Genomic DNA, 10,394 nt, shown 5'->3' with positions numbered 1-10,394 from the left:
AGTGCCCAGGTGCCATTTGTTATGGAAATTGAAAGCATATTTTGAGTTTAATCTCTTCCTTTCAGGCTGCAGTGGTGCTAAAAGCTCTGCTGAACAGAGACGGGTTTCAGTGCCAGGAATGAAAGCTCGGATCTGACAAAAAGCTGCAATCGCAAATAAAACCTTTTTGCTGCAAAGGGCCTGCCACTTTCGTGGTGACAAATACGTGCTGAAGCGACAGTGACGAAAGGCGCTGCTGCCCTGTTCGGCAGCGCCCGAGCGCAGCGGAGCGCTGCCGCTGCTGGGCACGGGCAGAGAGGCGTGCTGCGGAGCTGGCAGGAGGAGCAGCAGCCGTCCCCTTTCCCCCTTCCCCTTCCCTTTTCTCCCTTCCCCCTTGCCCCTTCCCCTTTCCCTCGCTCTCGGGCACGCAGCAGCCCCACCCCAACCCCTCTACACAGCAATCAGGAGCAACGCGTTCAAGAGCAAAATGTAGGCGCTGGCAATTACTCATACACAGAAGGAATAAAAGAAAAACACCAAAACCTAACAACACAGCACCACGACAGCCTCTCCTCCCAAGCCCACCACATTTGATTTGGTTAATGTCGTCATGTAATTGTGTCGTCATGTAATTACTCAAGGATTTCCATCCTTGAGATAGAGTTCATTCAAGTCAAAAAGATGCCAAGCTCCATATTGGAGATATACACATCTGCCCAACAGTGCCTTGTGCATTTTACTTTCCTCATGTAGATGAAGGCTTCTGGTGGTAGTGAGGTGGGAACAGAGAAAACACTGAACAGCTCAGTCTTGGAATATTAGAGAAGATGACTGAGTAAGGAGTCTAAACAGGACACATAACTCTGGGAGAAAGCTGGCTGTAGAGAAAGTGCTTACCATGGATGAAAAGCTCCTGGATGGGGAAGGCTGGGATATGAAAGTATTTTAATTGCAGTCTTTGTAAACAACTATATAATTTTCAAATACTGGATACTTATCTCCTAAACATTTATCAAAGTAAGGTGCCCAAATCTCTGTTCTGATATCGCAATAACAGCAGTCAGAGAGAATGATAATCAGTCTGGGGCTTTGCAATCCCAGGTTAGGTTTCATGGATTTTGAAAGATGTTACATTCTTGTGTTTTTGTAATTATATAAATACATAATAGAAGATAAATCATGTGGATATCTCATTCGCAAAAACAATTTAAGCTAAACCAAATTTACTTTGTTTGGATTTCTTTTAAGCATATCCTTAATGTTGCAATTTCTTAAATCTATGTGGCATAATTTGTTTAAAGTTTGCATTTCAGATGTATATTCTAAGCCACAACTCCCATTTAAGCTGTAATTCCTGCAGGAATTTTATTGCTTTTTGAAAAGTTCATTCATGATCAGTAGGAAGGTAAATGCAAGGCAAAATTACTATGCTCTCATGAATACTGTGGAACAGTTTTTTTAGTGGAATCACAGATTTACTGAAGTAGTGCTTAGCAACTAATCTGTGTTGCTAAAGGACAAAAATACAGCCAAGGTAAAGTGCTTACAGAATCACACAATGGCTGAGGCTGAGATCCATTTGTGGAGCCAAACCCCAATGCCCAGAGCAAGTCTGCTAGAACAGGTTGCCCAGGACAGGTCTTGAAGATCCAGAGACAGAGATGCCACAGCCTCTGGGCAATCTGATTCAGTGCTTGACTTCACTGAGTTGGTCAGTATTATATTTACACAAGATTGCTTATATATCATTTTGTGACCCTTGCTTCTGGTAACCACTTGGGCACGACCAAGAAGTATCTCCATCTCTGTCTTCTGTACTGTCTTCCTTACACATTCACACACATTCATAAGATTTGCCTTTTCTTCTCTTTGCTGAAATGCTAAACTAGTGGCTGCAAGGCTCTTCTCAGCTTTTATTTGACACTGTTTGCATGTAATACCTGAAATGAAACACTGATGAGTTTGTTCTCTTGCCTCTGGCATGTAAGATCATGGAAAGGAAGAGACGCCATCTTGCTGTGCTGTTTGTATGATCTGCTCTCAGGGAGAAGGAGCAGAAAGGCTTAACTTGTTCTGTCAATATCCCATGTGATAAATGAAGAATGGGTCTCTCTTGTCAGGCACCACTGCCAGGATTTAAGTAGTAGTAAAAATAGCCTCGTTTCTTCTTTAGTGTGCAATAGAGAGATACTGCCAGGTCTGAGGACTGCCATTAATGGCATTCCACAGCAATACTCTGTCAGGCTCAGTTACTAAATTGAGTATATATTTAGTTATGTACAGTAAAAGTATTAGTGATTTAGATTTTTGTGTAATGAGCTTTTTTATAATGTGAATCAAGCTACTCTTTATATACCATCAGATGATATCAGAAATACCTATTAAGACACAGTTCACAATAAATTCATGTTTTAGGGAGTGTGTATTTTGGGAGATATTAAGGAATTTTATTTGGGACGCCTTTTGTTGATGTGCTACAAATTTGAAAGTATTTAGACGACTTGAAATTAGATACTGGTAGTCGAGAGACCTTCAATTTAAGTTGTATTTTGATAAATAAGATAAATTCAAAGTGTTGCTATGAAGTTAGGATTATTTCATCTTCTTAACTGTGACAGCACTTCAGAGCAAACTATTTTTCTATATTAACCTGCATTTTTAAAAAAAAAAAAAAGGTAGAGATGGAAGAAGTTATTATTTTTTATCAGCTATTGTTTTCTACTAGAAATTCATATGTGTAACTCATACCCTCTTGGGGTACCATTATAAATAATCAAAGCCTTTAATACAATTTGCCCAGGCTCTTTACTATTAAAAGAACATTTTCTATCTTTCTTATTTCTCCAATTCAGAGTAGTAAATTGCAACCCAACAAATTTTTCCTTATGCTCTTGAAATAAAATAATATTCCTGAACACCTCTCCTCTAACAACTATGGTTTCTTTTGTCAGAAGATGAAACTTTAGAAAGTGCAATAATCTGGCATTTCAACCTTATAACTGAACTTCTATTCAGACTCGTTTAAAACAATATCCTGTGAGCAGCACAGCATCAGTGGTCCACCACTGAACTCAAAAAGATTATATACAGCTTGTACACTGTGAATGATATGCAGCTTGTACACTGTGAATGGAGAAGATATTCTGCAATAATTTGAACTTATTCAACTGTGTATCAAAATTATAAATATTTTGTACTAACTGTGGTGCATTAAATTGTCACTTTTTTCTAGTGCAATAACAAAGAGAGAAAGGGAATAAGCAATTCCAGCTTTATAGAGCCTTGGTATTGTAATGACCAAAGAATTCTTGAGTTAAGAAGCCAAATTTTTTTCCTGAATTTTGAATGCTAATTGATGTTGCTTGAAATATACATTCAACCATTAGAAATCAAAATTAAGTAAATTGGACAAATCTTTCTCATCCATAAAAGAAAATAAAGATGTTTATCTTAATCCTTCAATTGAAAAACTAGTAAGAAAATTTGAATAGAAACAGTCTGAAGTAGAATGTGAAATACTTGAGAGTTACATTTGAAATATCTTTGGGCAAGCTTTGTTTTTTGTTCTTATGATGCCAAAGTTCTTGTTAACCTTCTGATAGAATAGAATAGAATAGAATAGTTTTCATTTGGAAGGGACCTGCAATGATCCTCTAGTCCACCTGCCTGACCATTCCAGGGCTGACCAAAAGTTAAGGCATGTGGTTAAGGCTGTTGTCCAAATGCCTCTTAAACACTGACAGGCCTGGAGCCTCAACCACCTCTCTAGGAAGCTTCTTTCAGTGTTTGACTGCACTCTCAATAAAGAAATTCTTCTCAGTGTCCAGGCTAAACCTTCCTGGCAGAGATTCAGACTGTTCCCATGCATCCTGTCACTGGATACCTGGGAAAAAGAGACCAACACCTCTCTCCTCACTTCCCCTCCTTGGGAAGCTGTAGAAAGTAATGAGACACCTCCTCAGCCTCCTCTTCTCTGAATTAAACAAGCCCACAGTTCTCAGCCTTCCAGCTCTTTCCTCAACTTCATTGCCCTCCTCTGGATGCATTGAAGGATCTGCACAATCGTCTCAAATTACAGAGTGCAGGATTGCACTCAGTGCTCCAGGTAAGCCCACATCGAGTACAGTGGGACAATCTCCTCTTTTTCCCAGCTGGTCGTGCAGTGTTTGATGCACCCCATGCATTTTGCCCTCTAGGCTGGCAAGGCTCACTCACTGCTGACCTGCGTCAAGCCTGCTGCTCACCAGCACCCACATATCCTTTCCTGCAGGACTGCTCTCCAGCTGCTCTTCTCCCAGTTTATACCTGTGTCCGGCATTACTCTTCCTAGATGCAGTATATGGCATTTGTACTTGTTAAATTTCATCCCATTTATGATTGCCCAGTGCTGCAGTCTATCAAGGTCCCTTTTGATAAGCCAAAGTTTTATGAAGGTTTTTATTGTCTTTCAAAAGCAGAAATATACCAAAAGTAGATGTTATAATGAGACTATAAACCTTAAATTTATTCAAATTGTTTTCTTCATGATTAGCGAATTTGAAATCATTTTTACAGACAGTAAAAGGATAGAAAATTACACTGATGGAGGAATAAATTTAGCAACAAGGTTTTCAATTAAGCAAGGGTTTGTCAAGTCTAGCATAAACCTCTGCTCATTAGTTTATGGCATATCAAAGTTTTTCTTACTTTACTGCCTCTCTCTTACTCCCTCTATCAATACCACCCTGTCTTACTACAGTCCATGATATCATCTTGAGAGCTGTGTCAGGATATGGGAGCTTAAAAAGAGGCTTTCTGCCAAATAAGAGATTTGCATCCTGCTAAAGGTTCAAGTTCTAATGGTTTAAGAGGTATTCTATTAACTATCAGTGAAGAAGAGTGTGAAGGAGGAAGACCAAAAAGTATTAAAGAATTATGAGATTTAAAGACAAACTTCAGGAAGAGAATTTAGGACTTCTACAAATTAGTCAGAGAAAAAAGTCCAAAGAAGAAAAATATATCCACAGGTCTAGGTAGGTGTGTAATTTTATGAGATATTCAAGAAATGTACATACGTATATTTATATATACAAATATATACTTATGAATAGTTACTTTGCAAAGAAAACCTATCAATACCTATAGCAATATTGTATTTAATATTGATTTAATTTGTATTTTTAGTGGTTTGTTTCACTAGAAACATGAAAAACTGAATACTAGTATAACAAACTGAATTTTAAATCTTCTCTCAATTTAGAGCAAAGTTAGAAAAGTCTTATGGCACCTCATTTTATCCTTGGCTACAAATATAAGGATCAGATCCACAGTCTTTTCCGCTAACATTTTTCCTTCTCGCCATTTTAAATCAGCACATTATCTCTCAAGCACCTTCTTAAGCCAAGAGTTTTTGACTGTTGGGAATACTAGTATATTTGTGATGGTTTCCGTGGCTGTAATTTCAGCCACCTTAAAAAGCAAGGCAACAGCATATCATCGAGCTTCTGCCTCTTCTTTACATCTTCTAAAAGGAAAACTATTTTAGCATTCACAACAGGTCAAGGTGCATGCTCTGTGATCTCAACAGGATTTTTTTTTTCCTCCAATTTTTGCAATGCATTTTATTTGTTTACCTGTATATATGCAAAATCGTACTTCAGCCATCAATAAACAGGTTGTAGTGTCTGTTTATGGCAAAAAGTATATTTATTTAACAAATACTCTTTTTTCTTCTAACACTCAGAAAAGCCTTCATTCAGATGTTTCCTGAAATACATTTTGGGATTTTTAAAAATTTAATCAGTTAGGCTTTCTCTTTTCAGTATAACAATAATGTACTTAAAAACCTTCCTGGATGGGATATATGTACCTGAGGGGAGCAGAGGGTCTCTAAACATAAATCGCTGGAGTAACAGTTTTGACCACTTAGGCGTATGCAATGCCAACCTTCTTCTGGTTCTTATTCTGCTAGGCTTCTCTTTGTGTGTGTGAATCATTAGACAGTAGGCAGCAGGCTTAGAAGTACAGATATATATATATATTTATTTAGGGATCTGAATGTCAGGCAGTTCCCTGCTCTTAATAGCTGATGATTTTACAAGTCAGACACTTTCCTTGTGCTGTCACTCCGGTTTAGGTTTCACACGAGATATCGTCTTGGCACTTGCAGTCTTGGCGGGCATTCTGTGTGCTCTCCTCTTCCTCTTCTGATGTGCCTTCAGCCTATTGATCAGTGGAAGGGAAATCATCCATCAGAGTGAAATCCTCATCTTCAGTGCTGCAGTCAGTATCTTCTCCAGACACCTCCCCTGCCACTTCATTTTTGTCCACGTTCCTGTACTGGTGGTAGCTCATGTAGTATTGGTCATTGTTGTGGGGTGTGCACATCCCTGGAAGGCGGTACCCTGCCAGGTTCATGGGCCGGAGGCGCGTCCTTGCCTCTTGCTGTATTGCTGCTGGCAACTGTGAGATTGTGATCCAGCGGCGCTTCTTGGCATTCCAGAGCAGTTCTGTCTTTTGATCATTGCCACTCTGCTCACCTGCCTGGTCTTGGTGGAGGGGCTCAGTGCATTGTAGTTGTTGTTGCTCCCAATTCCCGCTGCAGTTGTGATTCTGCCACTGTGCCTTCCCAGGCTGCTTCTGCTGTGGTCCATGCACAGGTCTGCTGGGCTGGCCACGCTGTCTCTCACAGCCATTTGAGGAAGATGCACAGGGCTCCTGCTCCATGAGATCCTTCTCTCTCTTCCGTTGATCATCTCCGTTAACGTGCCTACTGCCCCTGTGCTTCCATTCCTGCTGTTGTCTCTTGCCAGCCCTGTTGCTACACAGGAGCACAATGAGCATGTCTCTTGCCTGTACTTGCTGGCACGGCCTTGGTCTCTTGTCCTTGTCCTGACCTTGCTGTGCCTTGTTGCGCTGCCCAGCAGTGACTGCAGTCAGCACCATGGCACGGCTGGGAGAGCTGTGCTGGTTTTCCCTCCAGCTGCGGCCTGGCCCTGCGGCAATGGCCCCATGGGGGGTGTTCACCTGGCAGGCCCGTGAGGGAACCTTGCACCTTACCCTCGCCATGCTGACACCCTGCTGTCCAGCAAAGGTTCTTCGTGTGGGCACTCTGTGACAGACGGCATTGCCGCCCTGCCTGGAGGAGCCAGCGGTGCTTGGCAGTGACATGGAGCTGGTGACAAGGGCACCGTCCATCAGTCAGTAGGGGGCTCCCTCCCGTGAGGGCCCTGCAGGCCCAGGCCAGGCCTCACTGGAACAAATCCCATCTCTGGCCCAGATATCGTTGCCAGCCCTGATACCATCACCAGCCCTGCTCTCGGCTTCCCTCCGAACACCTCATGGGACTGAGGGAATGTTGTCCTGGGCACCAGTGAAGAAGGATATAGAAGGACTAAGTAGTTGTCATGAGCTGGCACAGAAAGTCAGCACCTTCCAAAAGCCTTTCTTGCCCTCGTGACTCAAAATTCTGCATCCAACCCTTCATGTCAGCTTGAAATGAATTCCTACTTTTCCAGTGTGCAAGGTAGAAAGACAGGCATATCATACCAGGCTTAGCTCAAGATTAATTTTCTATACACATTATATTTGAATAACACCAGGTACTATTTGTAGAATCCCTCTTGTTGGCTTTTTGTGATACAGAATAAAAACTAACAAATACAGAATCACAGAATTGTGTGACCTGGAAGGGATCTTAAAGATCATCTAATTCCAACCTCCCTGTGATGGGCAGGCACATTCCCACTAAAAACCAAGCTTCTCAAAAACTCCAACCTGGCTTTGAACACCGCCAGGGATATGTATTTTAAAAGAAAATAAAATCACTATTTAATTTTTTTTTGAAAGTGTGTCTGTTATGGTCCGTTAAAGCTTTATAGATGACAGTTAGGCCGAATAAGAGAGTGTCCTCATTCTCACCACACAAAGATAAGGATAGGACTTTTGGGGCCGTGTTTGTCTTTGGAAGTTTGCACATTTTGCACTGTTATAGGTGGTTTTTATGGTTTTAGGCTCCCCGTCCATCCACTGTTACTGTCAGACCAGCCTTATGGTTTCATAGTATGCGATGCATATCCACATTTAGACTAGAAACTATGTTTATCTTTTGCTGAGAGAGATCGTCAAGGACTCTGAGTTTTTCTATGTCATGATTAGACCATCTGTATAGTATCATGCCCTGCAACATAAATTGTTCTGATGGCATTTATAGCCTACTTATTTAAGTACAAAATAAGAGAAATATTAGAATTTTTTTAAAAATAGATAAAATACTTGTTTTCAATATGCTATACAAAAAGGAGATATTCCTCTTTTTAGGTTTTTTTAAAATTTTATTTTCTAAGTTGATTTAAAAACCCCAAACAAAATACCATAACCAACCAAAGAACCCCCTCAACAAAAAACAAAACCAAAAAATTTCATATAATCTTCCTTTATTTTTTTATCAGAGTTTTCCATTTCCTCAGTTTTCATTAAAGATGAAAGGGAAAAAAAATGTGCATAGGGTCAAGTTTGCCAAACAAGTAAAGAGAAGTCCCATCTACCCTTAGTATCAGGTTTTAGTATGATTCAAGTGTCACTATTTATCAACACACGATGGCAGTAGCGGTCCATGGAATCATTAGCTAACGCTGTACCTTATTGAAACAGTAATCTGCTTAAGGCCTTTTTCTAGAGTCTTTGCTTATGAATATTGACAGCTCCATGGAGAAATGAAAAAAAAAAAAAAAAAAAAAAAGAAAGTCTTTTCTTGATCAAGGTGACCGATCCCAGATACTGTTTGTGATCCCCATAAGAAGTGACCGATTAACCGTGATGACTTTTGGGAAAGATTTCTGGCTTATAATGTTAACTGTAGCAGGTTCTGTAGTTATTCTTTATCTCCTGGTCAGATTGTAGCATTCTGGGGATCTTCTTAAATCAAAGATTTCTCTAGCAGCCCATTTAGCTGATAACGCTCCCTTATCTGTAATCAGTTTTGAGTGAGGTATCAAAAGTGCTTACTGGAGAGTGATATTGTCTAAGCAAATATAACTTCACTTCTTTCAAATGCACTTCATTTCCATTGCATCAAGGAAAAGTCTTTTAGACAGGTAGTTTAACCCTCACAATTATGGGTTTGATTTAATGTCATTACTTGTCTCCTTGTTGAACCCGATAGCTTCAGCCTTTCTGCAGAACATGTCTTCATGGATTTACTTTCAGGTGAGATCTTTAATAGAAACTAGATGTTTTACATCCCTGTAACTTGAAGTAATTACATGGTTGAGATTCTTGTGGGTCTCCCAAATCGAGTCTGTGGCTGAAGGAATATTTGTACTGGTCAATGGATTGTGCTGCTGAGGTAATCCTGTGTACTTCCCAGTTCCAGAACCCAGCAGCAGAAATAGCTGCATCACTCCAAAAATCCCAAGTTAACAGAATTTAGCAAGAAGATCTCAAGGGTAAGACAGCTCTGTTGTTTCAGACACCTTATACTCTCCCAGTACTCTTCAGCTCCCCAGGCCAAGAAATTATTCAGAAGTTCTTAATTTCTCCTGTGAAGGTCCTTGCAGATATTCTTAAAAGATGTCAAGCACACAACTGCTGCACTGAAGATAAAATATATGAAATGCAATAGCAATCTTTTAAAATCAGCACTGGTTTTACTTTTGTGATTCACTAACAGGACCTTTTCTGAGGACATTGTCTTTCCAACAGAGGCCAAGTGGCAGAAATTATCCCTGAAGAGAGAGGACTCTGCTCACTCCCATGACTTTGGTATATGTCTGGACAGGAATGGCAGAAAACTGTAGCAGATTGGCCCATACATGATTCAAATGTAAGCTTGGCATTGTTGCTGCTACTAACCTCCAAACTGTTATCTGAAGTGGGAAAAGCAGCAACTGTGTTACCTCTGATAATAGTCTAATGTGGTAAGGGAAAGCACATGCACACACACAAAAAACAGAAAAGATATAGCTCTCTCTACAAGAGCTCCGGGGCTGATTCACAAAGCCTGTGAACTCCCTGGCTAGACTTTCACAACCAAATAAGATCTGCATTAGATGAGTACAGTTGACCACTACACAAGAGAGGGAGCTCTGGTCTGTGATTTTGGAGTTTCTTCCAAAGCAGAATTTAGAGGGATTATATTCCATTTAGTATTTCTTGACTTCCGGAGCGTAACAGTTATTTTTTATTTATGGTATACCCATTTCTTGCTGTCCTTGATCTGAGAGGATCTTGCAAAACAGTCTTGACATTGCAGGTTTGCACCATGGGATATGCTCAGGGATCGGACATCTGAATATCCATATTCCTTTGTATAATTGAGGTGCACCATACTCTTCATGATTATCAAGGCTTGCCCTCTCCAACACAAATGTATCTTCTCTGAATCAAATGTGCTATGGGCAGCAAATCCGTCCCCATGGCATGGAGCTTGACCTCTG

Source organism: Catharus ustulatus, chromosome 4, assembly GCF_009819885.2.
Source record: "Catharus ustulatus isolate bCatUst1 chromosome 4, bCatUst1.pri.v2, whole genome shotgun sequence".
Lineage (NCBI taxonomy): Eukaryota > Metazoa > Chordata > Aves > Passeriformes > Turdidae > Catharus > Catharus ustulatus.
This window is presented reverse-complemented; position numbering follows the sequence as displayed.